This window comes from Tachysurus vachellii, chromosome 18, assembly GCF_030014155.1.
Source record: "Tachysurus vachellii isolate PV-2020 chromosome 18, HZAU_Pvac_v1, whole genome shotgun sequence".
Lineage (NCBI taxonomy): Eukaryota > Metazoa > Chordata > Actinopteri > Siluriformes > Bagridae > Tachysurus > Tachysurus vachellii.
The window spans coordinates 20,013,205-20,028,594 of NC_083477.1; the positions used below are offsets into that span (position 1 = coordinate 20,013,205).

At 38.3% G+C, this 15,390-nt stretch overlaps 1 pseudogene; it reads left to right on the top strand.

Moving 5' to 3' along the window:
• Positions 1-1,653: 1,653 nt before the first annotated feature.
• LOC132860799 (aerolysin-like protein) lies at positions 1,654-2,613 on the top strand (annotated as a pseudogene).
• The last annotated feature ends 12,777 nt before the right edge of the window (positions 2,614-15,390 follow it).

The window sequence follows — 15,390 nt, forward strand, 5'->3', positions numbered from 1 at the left end:
ATTGTGACAGAGAGTGGTGCTGGAAGAAGGTGCTGCCAGGCACATGCTGAAACAGGGAAAGTTTTTGTTTGTCAAGTTTATATATTTAAGTTAAATTGTATCTAGCCACGATAGAAAGAGACATCAGGTACAAGATAAAGTTCTCCTGTAGTAATAAGTGGCCAATAAAGTAAGTTCTGTTAATGATACATGTGATTTATTTGTATTTCTGTTCAATCATAATAACAGGGCTGTCAAGTGTCACGCATTGAGAGTGACAGTCACGCATTTCGGTCTTTTCTCACGCAGAAAAACTTTATGACTATTTATCATATTTAATAAACCGCAGCACCCAAAATGTATCAGTCCGCACCGCTTAGTCAAGCCTGACACTTAACAGCCAATCAAAAAAAAGAGGCTACACAATAGCCAATCAGAAAATAGTACAATCGTATCTGGGTAAGATTTGACGCAACAACCAATAAAAAAAAGTATTCATTAGAGAGGGTATTTTCGATGGTCGGTTTGAACAAAACCTCAACAGGAAACAGCTTGTCTCTGGACAGGACATTGTCCTCAATCATGTCCCTAAAAATGTCTGGGCTTGAGCTGAACTGTTTTAAATGGGAGCAACATTACAAATGATAAAGGGGTCCAAAAAGGCAACAAACACTAACAATAAACAACACCAGCCATAATATCTCTCTCTCTCTCTCTCGCTCTCTCTCTCTCTCTCTCACACACACACACACACACACACACACACACACACACACACGCACGCGCACACACACAAATTGATAAATAAAAATTAAACAAATACTTTGTATTTGGTTAAATTGTGGTCAGCGATCCTTACCTAACACAACAAATCCCCCATTATTATTATTATTTTTTTTTTTGGGGGGGGGGGGGGGGGGGGTTTAAAAATAACAGTTACAGAAACTATGATTCCTTTCCAAGGTGTTATAAAAAGTTACTGTGAGACAAAGAAATGTGGATTAAATAATAAATCACTTCATTGTTGTTTCTTAGATGTTACGACATGTTAAGGTAATTAACCTGTGCTGTATGTTCTTGTTTACATTATGTATGTTATTAACTGTGTATGTAGATTAGAGTATTATAGCTTTATTATTACTGTATGTGTTAATGCTTTATTTTAAGGTTTCTTTAACTCCTATTATGAAAGCTCGATTCTGAACATTTTCTGTCATGTGAAATCCTCATTGGGTGTGAACACATTAACTGAACAATGTTAACATGACCGACTTTTTTTCATGTAAGTGAAATCCGCTTGTGTTTTATTATAGCAATGGGGTTAAACATGGTTTATTCATGTTAGTTAACTTTAGTTAAAGAAAACTTTTTTGGAAAGAATAACCTTGTATAAATAATGAATGTTTTTTTTTTTATCAGACTCTATGCACTGGTTATTAGCAAGCATAAAGTCACCTAATAAAATAAATAAAAAAAAGATAAACAACATCCAATGATACAAATGGTTGATAAAGATTTATGAACTGAAACAGTAAATAAAATCAGCAGTAGCTGATGCTTCCCTTTATTTAATCTTAACCATGTAAATGTAAATGTAATGTAACCAAAATATTTATCATTTTATCAGGTTAATTCCTGAGACATCTTTGGGTTTTTTTTTTCAAGAAGAACAGCATGTCATACCTGGCAGACGTTGAAGTTGGCGATGAGGGAGGAGATCCCTTTGATTTTAATGGCACTGAAAATGGAAGCATTCTGAAAAAAGTCCAGGTTTGGTAAGGTGATTGCCAGATAAAAGCCATGAATGTGTGGCTTACTGATGGCCGGTCCGAGCAGTTTGGTGATCCTTCTGGGAATCTGAAAGAGTTTAACTTTGAAGATGGAGAGCATTTCACCTCCCTTTCACTTTTTCCAAATCAAGAGGGTAAACGTCTGGGTGCAATCAAATTCAAGACAAGTCACTCCCGAGAGTTCTATGCAGCCATGATAAATTTTACACTGCAACCAGAAGTTCCAGTTGATGTTGCTTCTGGGATTTGCATGGGGATCAAAGGACGTTCGGGTTTGGATATTGATCGCTTAGGCTTCATATTCATCAACACCGTCAAGTCTGCTCAGCTTATTAATGTTGTGTATCCCACCATTTCTAAAGTGATACCCAAAGTGGCTGTTGGAGAAATTAAATCTATGTTTTACCAGAACAACACTTCTGAAACTCAAGAATTTACAATTGAGACCTCCAAAAAAATCACCCAAATATCCTCCTGGTCTGTTAAGGGCAAAACGGAATCCACATTCAGCCTGGAAGTAAGTGCAGGAATTCCACTGCTTGTGAGGGAGGAATCAAGATATGAATTAAATATTGGAGTTGAAGGTACATATGCTTCAGAGACCAGTGAAGAGAAAACAGAGCTCTCCACGTGTCCTGTTAAAGTTCCTGCAGGTAAAACCGTGGATGTGCGCATCGCACTTGGCCGGGCTACAGTTGATCTCCCATTCACTGGTATTATCAAGATTACCTGCTATAATGGCAGTGTGCTGGAGTGTAAAACCAGTGGAATCTACAAGGGTGTCGCTTACTCTGATGAAAAAATAGTTGTGAACGAATCAAACAAAATGCTTGGTGCAGCCTAACAAGCTTTGACTGAATTTATATCAATTATTTAACCACAAAATGTTAACATCAAGCTGTGTACTCATATCTGATCATGTTTAATCCTCAATGTTAGAGATGCATGAAAACTATATAGTGCATTATGTATCATTGTACTCAGTATCTCAGTAAAGGTTTTAAATTTTAAAGCATTAATGTTATTTTTTTCTAGACTTTTACTCTGCGATTGTATAATTTGTATAATTGTATAATGTATAATTAAAGTATAATTTCCTAAAACTTTGTCCACTTTGGCCATAATGTGTAACACAGTGTTCCACATCATACTTCAACATTAGTGACAAATATTACTGGAGAAAACTTATCCAGTTGTCTAAGTTCTCTGTGATTGTTTCCACAATGCTGTATATGTTATGTACAAATGTTGGAATATCCATTTCACTATAACTCAGAGTCTTATACCTTTTCAGGCATCTCAGTGATACTGGGCTTTGTGAAGATCTCCATGGTGTGGAGGTTAAGGTCAGAGTCTCAAGAGTCCTACACAGAGCCCTGATTCGGACTCAACCCCAGTGAACTCCTTTGGGATGAACTGGAACTGAAACCTCCTCACCATCTCAATATAAGTATCTCACTAATCTCACTAATGCTCTTGAAGCTGAACGATCATGAATCCCCACAGCCATGATCCAACATCTACTAGAAGAGAAGAGTTGAGCTTATTATAAGAGCAAATCTAGAATGTTATTTTCATCACGCGCACATGGTTGTGATGGTTGGTGTCCACAAACTTTTGACCATATAATGTATGCAGCTCGTAGTGCAGGTTTAGTGCAGGTTACATACAGAAAATATCCAATGGAACAATCCATCAATAACATCTGACTGTCAATATTCCAGTAGCATGAACCCATCACCTGTCAGTCTGAGGTGGAAATAGTCGAGGAAAGCAATTGAAATCAGGAGAGCGCTTCCAGCTAATTATCCCCCAGTCAATGTTTTAATGATGATTAGCGGATGATCGGCAGCATCGAGCCAATTCACGACCGGCGCACTAGCATCGGAAACATCAGAGGAAGCCCAGCATCCCAGTGCACCGTGTCTTAACAAGGCTAAAACGGGAAAATCTCTGTAGGAAGACAATGTCAACACAGACAGAAGTGAAACTAGAGGACATCAGATAACGCATAAAGTTAAAATGCTCTGTATCACAAAGAGCCCAGGCACTAGTTTCAGGTAGATTATGCTAATTAATATATGTCACCGTGAACCGATCCTGTAAAAATGTAATATAAAAAGAAGAAATTCAGAGTGAGAAGTTGTGATCTTTTTTTTTTTCAGACTTCATACTGACAGCTGCAGAGAAGCGCTTTTCTTTCCTGTAATCATGTCAGCGTTGTGATTGTTTGATTATTGTTTTGTGTGTGCTGTGGAGTGCTCTTTAAGGTGTCAGGGGTGGGGAGGGTAGGAAAATAAAGCACCACCAAATGGCACCAGGTGCTTTGACAATCAGATTGTCGCTCTTTGTTCGTTGTGTTTTTGTTCACCTTTGAGGAAAAGTGACAGAGGAGAAAGTTTGGGCTTTGGAAAAATTGAAAAGTAGGTAATGACTGTCGGAAAAGTAACTTCTGTAATGATTCCAATCAGTTCCTAACGCTTGAGGGTATGCTGTTATAAAGAACGACAAGATGGTATGATGAAGCAGAGTTAGTGCTTTAAAGTTGATTCTTGTGCATCCAGATGCATTTATTCCCCATGTCATAATTATGTCGCTTTGTGGAATCCAACATTCTGTTTTCCTATTTCAGCTTAGACAAAAATTTATAAAATTTAATGCTGCCTAGGGCTTTCGAGCCACATGCACCAAATTCAGATATATTGTAGACCCTGGACTGAAGTTTGTTGCTACTTCCGGTACCGGGTCTCAAAATGGCCTTTTTTCCCATAGACTCCCATTATAAACTTTGGAGGTTTATAACTCGGCAAGCTTTCAAACTATCTTCACCAAACTCGGCCAGCTCCTTTAGGGTGATACTCTGAACAAACTCGGTGTCCTGACTGGCCTTTCGGTTGTGCCATAGCCCCGCCCCCAAAATATGCAAAATCAAAAAAACTTTTTACAACATGGACATGTGACATATCAAAACACTCAGAACAATGAGGGGAACTTCCTCACGGGTATTCTGATGGCGTCACGTGATGTCAAGTGAAAATTAAAAATTAGCACAACATTGACTTGTGACATATCAAAACACTCAGCACAATGAGGAGAACTCAAGAGTATTCGGATGATGTAACATGCTCGTCTCCACTTACCTCCAAATGTTTTGGCACCCTAGCTTTCTGTCTACTTGCTTCCAAAAGTAACACAGACCCTTATGTCCACTCGCCTCCAAAAAGCACCGGCCTTTGCGAATACTTGCATCATCAAAGCCAACATCAAAGTTTGTCGCGACGAACTTTACAAATCTATTTTTTTGTTACATTTCATCTCATGGAATGTTCATGAAGCAAGTTGCTGATTTATAAGACAAAAAGAGAGAAAAATCCGCTTCCTTGCCTTTATTCATTCACAGCCTTCATCCACACAGCTCGGCCTCTTTGTCATCTCATTCTTTCGCACTGGACCACCTGGTATTATTTCATACAATCTGCACAAGGCACGAGAGTCCTCAATCTCTGGCCTGTTAGTGCGCTAGCACACTTCTGCCCTCGGCTCTCTTCCGGCAAAAAGCAGCACAGCTACGACACGGTGGCAGATGTCAATATGAGTCAATATGAAGCTCTCAGACAGATCTCGCTCCCTTTTTCTCACCGCCTACATCTTCAAGCTGACACATGGAGGACGGCGTGTTTCAGAAGAGGAGAAGAAAATTTAACAAAAAAAAAAAAAAAAAAAACACGAGCACGAGAGCCGGACTATTCGCAGCAGAAAGGAGAGAGCGGTCAGAGGTGTGCCTTGCTGTGTTTGAACATGAAAAGGCCAAAGTTCAGCAGTTCTCATAGCATGAAGAGGCCAAAATAGATGCTGAGAAGCCTGGAGGTAGCCTGGATAAAGATAAAGGCGCAGGAGAAATAGACAGGTGGACAGCTTTGTTTGACATCACGCTTCTTTCTTTTTATCTCAGCACCATAAAAAGTTCCAGGGAGTCAAAAAAAAAAAAACACACACAAAAGCATCCTTTCCACCGCCTCATTCTTTTTATCCATTCACTGTTCTGATTCATTAGCTTAGCTTTCAGTCAAAATAGCAAGAACTAGCTAGTCTGAGAGAAAAGTTTCTCTAAATTGTTGTGGCCTCCAAAAGCTGCTTCACACCAGTGTAAACAAACCGCCTCTTCCATTACAGCTCTAGAGGATTCCCGCTTCAGCAGTCACATTCCAGACAAATTATCATGGACTAACAGTTTTAGAGTTATGAAAACTGCATGTCACAGCCATCACGTAGCTTTTTATTTCTCACAACCAAGTCCAGAGGTAAGAAATCAGGAGCCCGTTCCAAAAGTGGTGCACTGGAACTTGCAACTTGGGTACACACTTAATACAAAAAAAAGATATTGGAATAAAAAAAAACTGCACTAATGTTTGAAGAAAAGCAGCATTGATGCAGAAGGATGCAGTGCTTCTCCCTAGCTAGCTTTAGGTTTAATACACAATACTATTACCCTTTGTAAATTGCACTTAGAAAGCATGATCTGTTCAATCCATATGATGTATTTGTATTAGTGTACATACTTAATTTACTGCTGAATTCTCAATTTTGATTAGTCAGAAGGTGTTCATTCATCTAAACACATTCAAACATAGTCTAGTTAGTTTCATTTACTAGTTCACCATCTGGCATGTACGAAGCCCTGAACCAGTATAAGTCACTTTTTGAAAACTTTTACGATTTTCAACAGACAATTTCCAGAAAATGTTATTACTAGAAAACTTTAATCTAGAAAACTAAATAGAAATCAAGAAAGTTGTCGTCTAGTCCAGGATGCTAATTTGGTGTGGTGTGCTAAATTTTGATGCGCCACTTAATCAGTTCATAGTCGCTGTACAGTTCACTGTAGATCCAGGAGGCGGAGCTTTATGAACATGGTGCAGTAATTATTAATTAACCACTTACTTATCTTTACCGAATGCACCACTCACTCACCATAACAAATAGAGCTATTTCACAGAAATCAAGTTGTGTATATCAAATACCTGATGTTCCACTGCAGTCCCATTTCTCACTATATGCCAAGAATTCAAGGGAAGAGTCGGAACCTGACGGCAAGTGTTCTGCTCAAAAAAGACTGCAACCAGTCACCGGCATCAGAGCGACTGTCACTTCAACTAAGAGTGATAACGTACTGATCTACATCACAGGAACGAGGTTTGACAGTAGCCCAGTGTAATCAATTATTACTGAAAGCAAGTCAACTGTCTCCATTCAATCCTGGGACACCGAGCATAGAAAGCGCCCCCAGAGGAAAATAGAGACCCTTTTTCAATAAGGGTCCCAGACTCAGAGCTCAAGCTGTCATTCGTGAGCCATGGGGACACAGTCACCTTCCATCCTGAAACTGGACAGGTGACGTGACATGTAGAAGCAGGGCTGATGGGAAGAGATTTGGCAGAGTTCCCTAGGGATGCTGCACACTGCACTGGCAAACCTGCACTACATCATGCTGGTTCAGCAGTCACCATCTGCGTATGCTTTTTTTTTGCATTTATATCAGTAATAAGTGTTCCTTTATACATATATATATATATATATATATATATATATATATATATATATATATATATATATATATATATATATATATATATACAGCCATCTAACTAAGCTAAATTTTTTAGCCAGCTAAATTTATAGCTATGTTTAACACTGTGGTAAAAAAGGAACAGCAATACACTAAAACATCAACACTGGAGACTACAAAAACCTGAAAGACAAAACCTGTGTTAGCTGTTACTCCAGAAACAAGAAGGTTTTGACCAAACACATTAATATCAACCTGTGATTGACCTTTTTATCAGAGCTGCTGTTAAAAAAATGTAATCAACACATTCCGACCATTCAGACTGGAGAACACGACAGTGCTATGGCTTAATAGCAAGTAATTAACAGTCATAAATCCCACAAAGTGTGTCTTATGATCTGAACTGGCTTACAATCGTCGTTTCCCTTGGCCCTTTCATCTCATCTCTTTTTCTCTGTGAATGCCCTCATCCCTCCTTCATAAATAATTGAGATGCTCTGTATCTCACGTTGCATTTTACAGTAACGCTGTAAGGCCGTATGGATTTCATTGATAGGGAGATATAGGTAACAAATAACGCAGTCATTTATATCGGCACCTGCGATGCCGCGTGCTTCAGAAGAAACAACAGATCTATTATTCTGCTATTCACATTGTGATTAAATTGGCTGGTCTAGAGCTGTTTTGGGTCTTTTTCTTTGTTAGCATGTGGTACTGTGGTAATATCGTGCCTAGCTAGAACTGGCTTCAAAAATCAAAATTTTATGACGGAACCAATTTTTGCTATAGTGTAGATATGAAAGATAAGGAGTCAATGACAATGTGCCCTTCAATAAATTTCTGTCAAAAAGTCAACCCGGCCTTTTTCTTACTTGTATTCTGTTATATCTATTAATTCTTACTTGCTTTTGCAGGATAACAGTATATTGAGAACTAGGAAGCTAGCTACAATTACCATTAGCACACCATATGTTTGATCTATAATTTTAACACATTTTTCAAACAAAAGCCAAATAATTGCTGATATCGGCTGTTGCGTGGTAAAAAAAAATCTGGACAAGCTAAATAAAGAATAATCACAAAAAAAGAGCATCAACGGATGAACAGAACAGCATGTGCCCACCTAGTCAGCCACCTCACACCTTCACACACACACACACACACACACACACACACACACACCAACCCTCAGCACAACATCCATCACCACTCAGCGAGCTTCAGCAACCCTGACATATTTGTCAATGGACATTACTGCACAGGGGCTGTAGTGCTCCCGGGCCGCTCTGGGTTTACCTAGCCAAAAAATACACAAACACACTTGAGGTTAATTGGCAGACTGAAGAGAATGAGAAATGAAAACCTGGGAGAGATGGCGTCAAGTTTAAAAACAGACACAAAGCATCATTCAAATGTCAATCAAGCTAGCTTGCTACAATAACACCCATTTTAACCATTTATAGTGCATGTAATATTAAATGACCATCAGCAAAATAATAGTTCCTGTTATAACATAGCTATTTTTTGTCTTGAAGTTACTTAAGTCCTTAGAAAGTCTGAAAACATTGTTACTGTACCTGTCAGTGCTACATAGAGCTGAAACTTAGAGACTCCTTCCATTAATGAAATAGAAATAAACACAAAGAACGTCACTATACCAACAATTGTTCTTTGTTACATTCTTTTCGTTGTTGTTGTTGTTGTTTTAAATACAAAAAACACATTCTAAAACACATGCATATTTTTAGCCTTTGGTTTGTTCTGATAGTCCAACAGACAAGATTTTAGAAATTTAACAGTGGTATAACATAACATTTATTTCTTTATTTATTTAAAACTCATGCCTAGACAAGTAGGGTAATGTTAAAAATGTACTATTCTTGTATTATGAGCATCAAAAAAAAAAACTCTCAATTTTTTCCCCGTTTTAATGCTGGTGTCAGATTTAATAAGGAAGATATGGCCTATTTCTAGGCTTCAAACAAAAACCCTTGGGATTTTTCGTACTAAATTGCAAAGGACTAAAGAAAATTCACATCCCTGTAATTAGCCATGCAAGACATACTGTACATCACAGCTTTGAATATGCCTCATTATAACAAAAAAGGTTTTTTAATTATTATCTAGATGTAAATGCTCTCTCTTCAGAATGCAGTTTTGTTCATTAATAATATAATCTCGCTTATGTAACCAGTGCGCAACAAAAATAAAACCTGCTGTGTTCCCACTTGACCTCAGCACATCAAAGAAAGAACACAGTTAATCCAATCGCTGTGGTCCTTAAAGCTCGACTTATTTCTGTGTGGAGGGTTTTTTGGAATTCCAAGCAAATGATGCTGACCCAGTGAAGGAAAAGTAAGGTGTAGTCTCAGTTACAGTTCCCTACCAAGAACTGTTTTTGTTTCAGTTGTCAAAGAGAAATGTTAATATAACTAATATTGTCAAATACAAAATGTTAACTCAGTTGAACTGAACTCTGAACTCTGTCTGGAATTGAAATCTGTCTGAATATCCAAAAATCTTCAAGGGATTTTTTTGAAAAGTAAAGGGTTCTATTTGGTACTAGGGATCCTGGTCTCAAGTGTGGTCTCCTGATTTTATCTATCTATTCTCTAGGTTTTGTGCACTGGGTTTGCTAAATATGTGCTTGGATTTAACCAAGTGTCTGTTTTCATTGATTCCAGCTTTGACAAGGTGTAATTCCTTCTGACATCAAACAACCAGTCATTGGCACAATGTACAAATTAAGTACTTCAATACTTGAAGTAAGGTGGGGACACCTTGGACAGTATGCCAACCCACTGTAGGGCACAATCACACTACTCACACACTACAGACATACCAATTTAGAGATACCAAATAGCCTACAATGAATGTCTTTGAACTGGGGAGGTAACCAGAGAACCTGGAGGAAACCCTGAAGCATGGGGTGAGGATGCAAACTGTTTAAACACGAGGTGGAGGATGGACTTGAATCCCCATCCCCAGAGAAGTGAGGCATCCATACTATCTACTAACCCATGGGAAAATAATCTGTAAAAGAATCTAGTTCCTGTTATCACTTATGTTATAGAACTATAAACAAGAGTCCCTGTAATAGCACTGCCGTAAACTCCTCTGAACTCTAACTGTAACTCTGTAAAAGTTTCAACTCTTATCGTGAAATAAAAATTTTGTCACAGTAAACTTCAGCATATCAACAGCTACTGTCCTTGTGGCTTTTATAGAAAAATTTACCAATACACTCTGACCAATAAGAACAGAATCTCAAATTCTTCAGTGCTGTGGTAAAACAATTATTAACTGTATCATGAAAAGGAGTAGATGTGCAAAAAAAATTTACCAAAAACTTGTATTGGCCTTTGCTTAATAAACAAACCTCATGGACACAAAGGGAATTCCCATTCATTTGCCCTTTTTAATTGATAATCTGAAATGTCTTGTTTAAACTGCACGGATTTCACCAGCAGCTGTTTCTGATATGGTTTGGCAGCATGAAGTTTTTCTCAGGTACCTTTGCCAAGTACTGTAACTTGGGGGAAAATAATATTGGCCCAGGCGTCAGACAGATTGAGCTAACACTGGCCTTCTGCCATCAGCAGTAAGGTGGAGCAGAGGACCCAATTATTTAGCAAAACATCCGTAAAGATGCTTTGCTTCTAATGATGTGACACTAGCAAAACACACAGGCTTCTGGGAGAAGTGAGTGTGCGCGAGTGTGACAAACTGTTTGTTGCTCTAAAACATCTTGTCTATTCGTACATCTCTATGTACAATCCCAGAAATAGAGACCAAATGTCCACATGTCTTACAGTATACCTGTTCTCTCTGCTTTCACACAGTTCGAAAGCCTGAGAATTACAAGTGCGTGCCGCAAAATAATGGCATAAATATATGATTACACTGCCCTACGGCTTCAGAAAGCTTTTTGATCGCAGCAGGAGGCCGAGACTGGATTGGAAAGATTTCCAGCCTCCAAGCTCGAAGGTAACACCACCTGTCACCTGTCCACTAACTCAGCAAGCAATCATCCAATTTCAGCCACCGCACGCCCAGAAAGGTCAGCCACAAAGTGCTTTCTGCTTCTCCGCAGGGAAAAAGAAGAAGGCTGAGGAAAAAAACAGCTCTTATGTCTTCTTTCGAATTTTGTTAGTATGTGGCTGTATGTGGTAAACGCAGTAAAGCATAGGTTCTCAACCTCAGGGTCGAGTGGGGTCAGCTGAGACGTAGGTGGAGTTGCAGGGGAAGTTTTCCAAGCATTGCTTTTAACTTTGTACATAAAAACAGAAACTAATTATAAATCATATTAATAACAATTGACTTTATTTATTTTTTCAATTAAATCATCACCAGACATTCACAAAGTGCAGAGAATCTATTCAGAATGAAAATTATCTGAGATAATCTGAGATAATCTGATTATATTGTCTGAGATAATGTCACATTTTTAGATAATAACCTGGAGCTGAATAAGTCAATTATTTCTGAGGTAAATTTGAATTTTGAGGTAATAAAACAAGTTTTTAAATAATATTTTAGAAGCTGAGTTTAAAAGTTAATATTCTGAGACATGTCAAAATTTTGAGGTACTGCATTGAAATTCTAAGATAATGTCTAATTGTTCAGGTTGGACTCGAAAGTTTTAGGAAAATGAGTCAATATAACTCTGTATTGTTGGATATGTCAGAAATATGGAGATAAGTCACTTTTAAGTTTTTTTTTTTGTTTTTTTTTTTAGATAAGTCAAATGTTTAAGATACTAACTTGGAATTCTTTTATGTAAGATAGGATTTTTGAGAGATGGTAGGTTGATTGGCATCTCTGGAAAATTGTCCGTAGTGTGTGATTGCGTGAGTGAATGAGAGTGTGTGTGTGTGTGCCCTGCGATGGGTTGGCACTCCGTCCAGGGTGTATCCTGCCTCGAAGCCCGATGACGCCTCAGATAGGCACAGGATAAGCGGTAGAAAATGAATGAATGAATGAATGATTATTCAGAATCAAGTCAAAGTTATGAAATCATGAGTCAGAATTGTAATTTTAAAAAGTCAGAATTTCATTTTAAAAATATGAATCAGATTTTTGAGATAAATAATAATGTTAAGAAAACAAGTCAGAATTCTCATAAAAGCTGTCAGATGTCTGAGACAAAAAGTCAGAATTGTAATAAATCTAGTCAAAATTCTGATAAAATAAGTCAGAAATTAAGTCAACATTTCAGCATATTGTTGCTGCTTGCTTTTCTTCCTGACAGAGGCAGACTTCAATATACTGTATTTAGTAAACCAGTTCAAAAAAAGCATAGAAATGAATACTATACACTCAGTTTTGTTCAGGCCATGATTCTTTAGGTGTAAAACAGGCTTTATGCTCCTGAAAATATTCTGTGACATTCAGGACTTCAATCCAACAATCCTATTTGCTAGCACTTATTTATGAGAGGCAGAGTTCAGTGCTCTTGTGTCCCTCAAATCAATTCTTGGTTAAAGGTAACAGTTGACATAAGTTGTTGTGGGTTGTGTAAATTTTAAACCTGTAAAAACCCTGTAAAATGTGATTACTGTTCAGAAAAGATTGAGAACCTTCTGCAGTAAACACTCTGAAACACTACATCTACAGTAACGTACAGATGGCTGCACCAGCAATGGCACTCATTTCAAATTAAAATGAAAACATTTGGTTTCACACCATGCGTCTAGCATTGTAAGCGTCAAAAAATGGAGCGGAGGTGATGTATGTCAGTCATCTGACCGTATATCATGAGATCTGCAAATCACACCCAAAAAAGTGTGTGTGCGGTTTAGCGGGGAAAATGAGTTGGCGAGCGAGGAAGAGATGATATGATGGAGGCATGATTTCATCACAGTCAGTGTGAGTTATGTTGTACTGTAGACATCACTCAGCTCTCAAGACCGAAATGAAAGCAGGTCTTTGTTTTGTAAGGTTTGGATTCCTCGTATCCGTTTTTTTTTTCCACGAAAATATGAAGACAAGAGCACCCTGCCAGCTTCGGGAAGACAGCAGAGTGAGATGTGCGAGAGATAAGAAGCACTTCAGGCACTCTGGGCTTACACTAAAAACAGACCACCAGCTAATCAACACACATCGATCAAGAGTTGGTGTTCAGGAGGCCCTGTGGCTCGAGTGGTCATGTGCCTTATGAAATATTGAGAGGTGAGAAGTGTTTGTTGTTGACTTTGATCCCTCGGCTGCCTACCTGTCCGTCTCCAGAATCTCAGCCGTTGTTTCACATCAAAGCTGTTTTTTTGTTGTATTTTTCCCCAGGATTTGACTTCCACCCTCATTCAAATTCGTACCATGCGTCTTATTTATGCTAACATTGCCTTAGCACTCGCTACACTGTGTGCACTTTATTCATTTATTTATCAGCCTGCTTCATGGAGTCAACCTAAACCTGACAAGGGTGCTTGGTTTGATCCGTACATGGCCGCAGGTATTTGTTGCATCCTTGCATAACACCTCCTGATGTCGCTAAACAGATCTTTAACGACATAGCGAATGTAATTAGGGAATTCGAGTGTTGCGGTGCACGCTCAGAAGAAATAACCGCTGATCCGATAGATCAGCCGGCAGATGATGAGACAGGATTAGGGGTTTAGGCCAGAGTGTGCTTCTTGCAAAATCGGTTGCCTTGCATTATTCAGCTGGAACAAAGTAAAAAGTACAACAGCCGAAGTATAGCTGCAGATATTTTACCAATGTTTACACAGTAAACAAACTTTTATTTCTTTTCAGTTTTGGTCAACCTGTACCCACTGCAGCAGCAGATAACCGATCATGGCTGACAGAACCGGAACACGACGTGACGTTCATAGGCTGTCTACCTCGAGGTTCTGCTTACGGCATCTTCTGAGATGCTTTTCTTCTCATCACACTTGTAAAGAGTGATTATGAGTGATACTGTAGCCTTCCTTTCAGCTCACTTTTCACTCAGATGTTTAGAAAGAGTGTTTGCTAACCACATAATTTCATTTTTTTTTTTTTTTCATTTTTTTTTGTTTTCATTGTCAGTTATCGTCTTTACTACGTTGTATGTATGTGTGATTTACCTGCTCCTTATTATTAAAATGACATCTTTAATGTCACTATTCGTCGTCCTCATCTCTGTCGTGTACATACAGTGACACATACTTGATATTATGTAGAATTGGCTCCATTAAAACCTCAACATGTGGTGAACACAACTCTCCACTAAAAAAGTGGAAAGTCCCCCGAGTAATCTACGCCCCTGATTGGAGATATTGTGTGGACTGAGTTGAAAATTGAATCTACATTTTTTTTAAATATTCATACATGTAAATTTTATTTCTATGAACAGCTATGTACTGTAGGCTGTGGGCGGGGCTTGTGTTTGTATCTGGACTTTTGATGAATTTCCTGAAATCAGAAAATGGATCGTGAGATCAGATGCGACAACATCAAAAGTTTATTACTGTTGGATCAGTCGTGCTAACAGCAATTAAAAAATAAATAAATAAATGAATAAAGCAGTAATGGAAATTTTCATAACTGACAGTTTTACGGTCTTACCTAGCTGAATCTTTTGCGATGTGCCACTTTGTCCAGCTCCTGGCAAGAAGTGTGACTGACAGGCGTGAGGTATAAAATTTTTTTTTTTTTTAAATCCTGCTTATTGCACCTTTACGTGAACAGCGAGAGAAAAGCATGAAAAAAAATCCCTCACTGCACTGACAGCTAGCCGCTGCTGCTGAGAACATCTGTTAAGAAAAACAGCTCTTGACTAAAAAATTACTTGAATATGAATTCCTTCACTCGGGAAAATAAAAAAAACAACAACTGCGATTAAAAAATGCCGCGACTACTCACTTACGAAAGCACCGGTGGTGAGACAGAGCGCTTCGTCTGTTTGTCAGGTTTTGTGAAATTTGAAAGAACGTGAAAATTGCTGTATTTCCGTCACATACTGTTGCTGCACATTTTGAACAGGAGCAACAAAAGAGACGAGACAGAACAAGGTCTGTATAACTTTTTATATCAATAACTTATAATATACATACTTTATCTTAGTGAGTGATT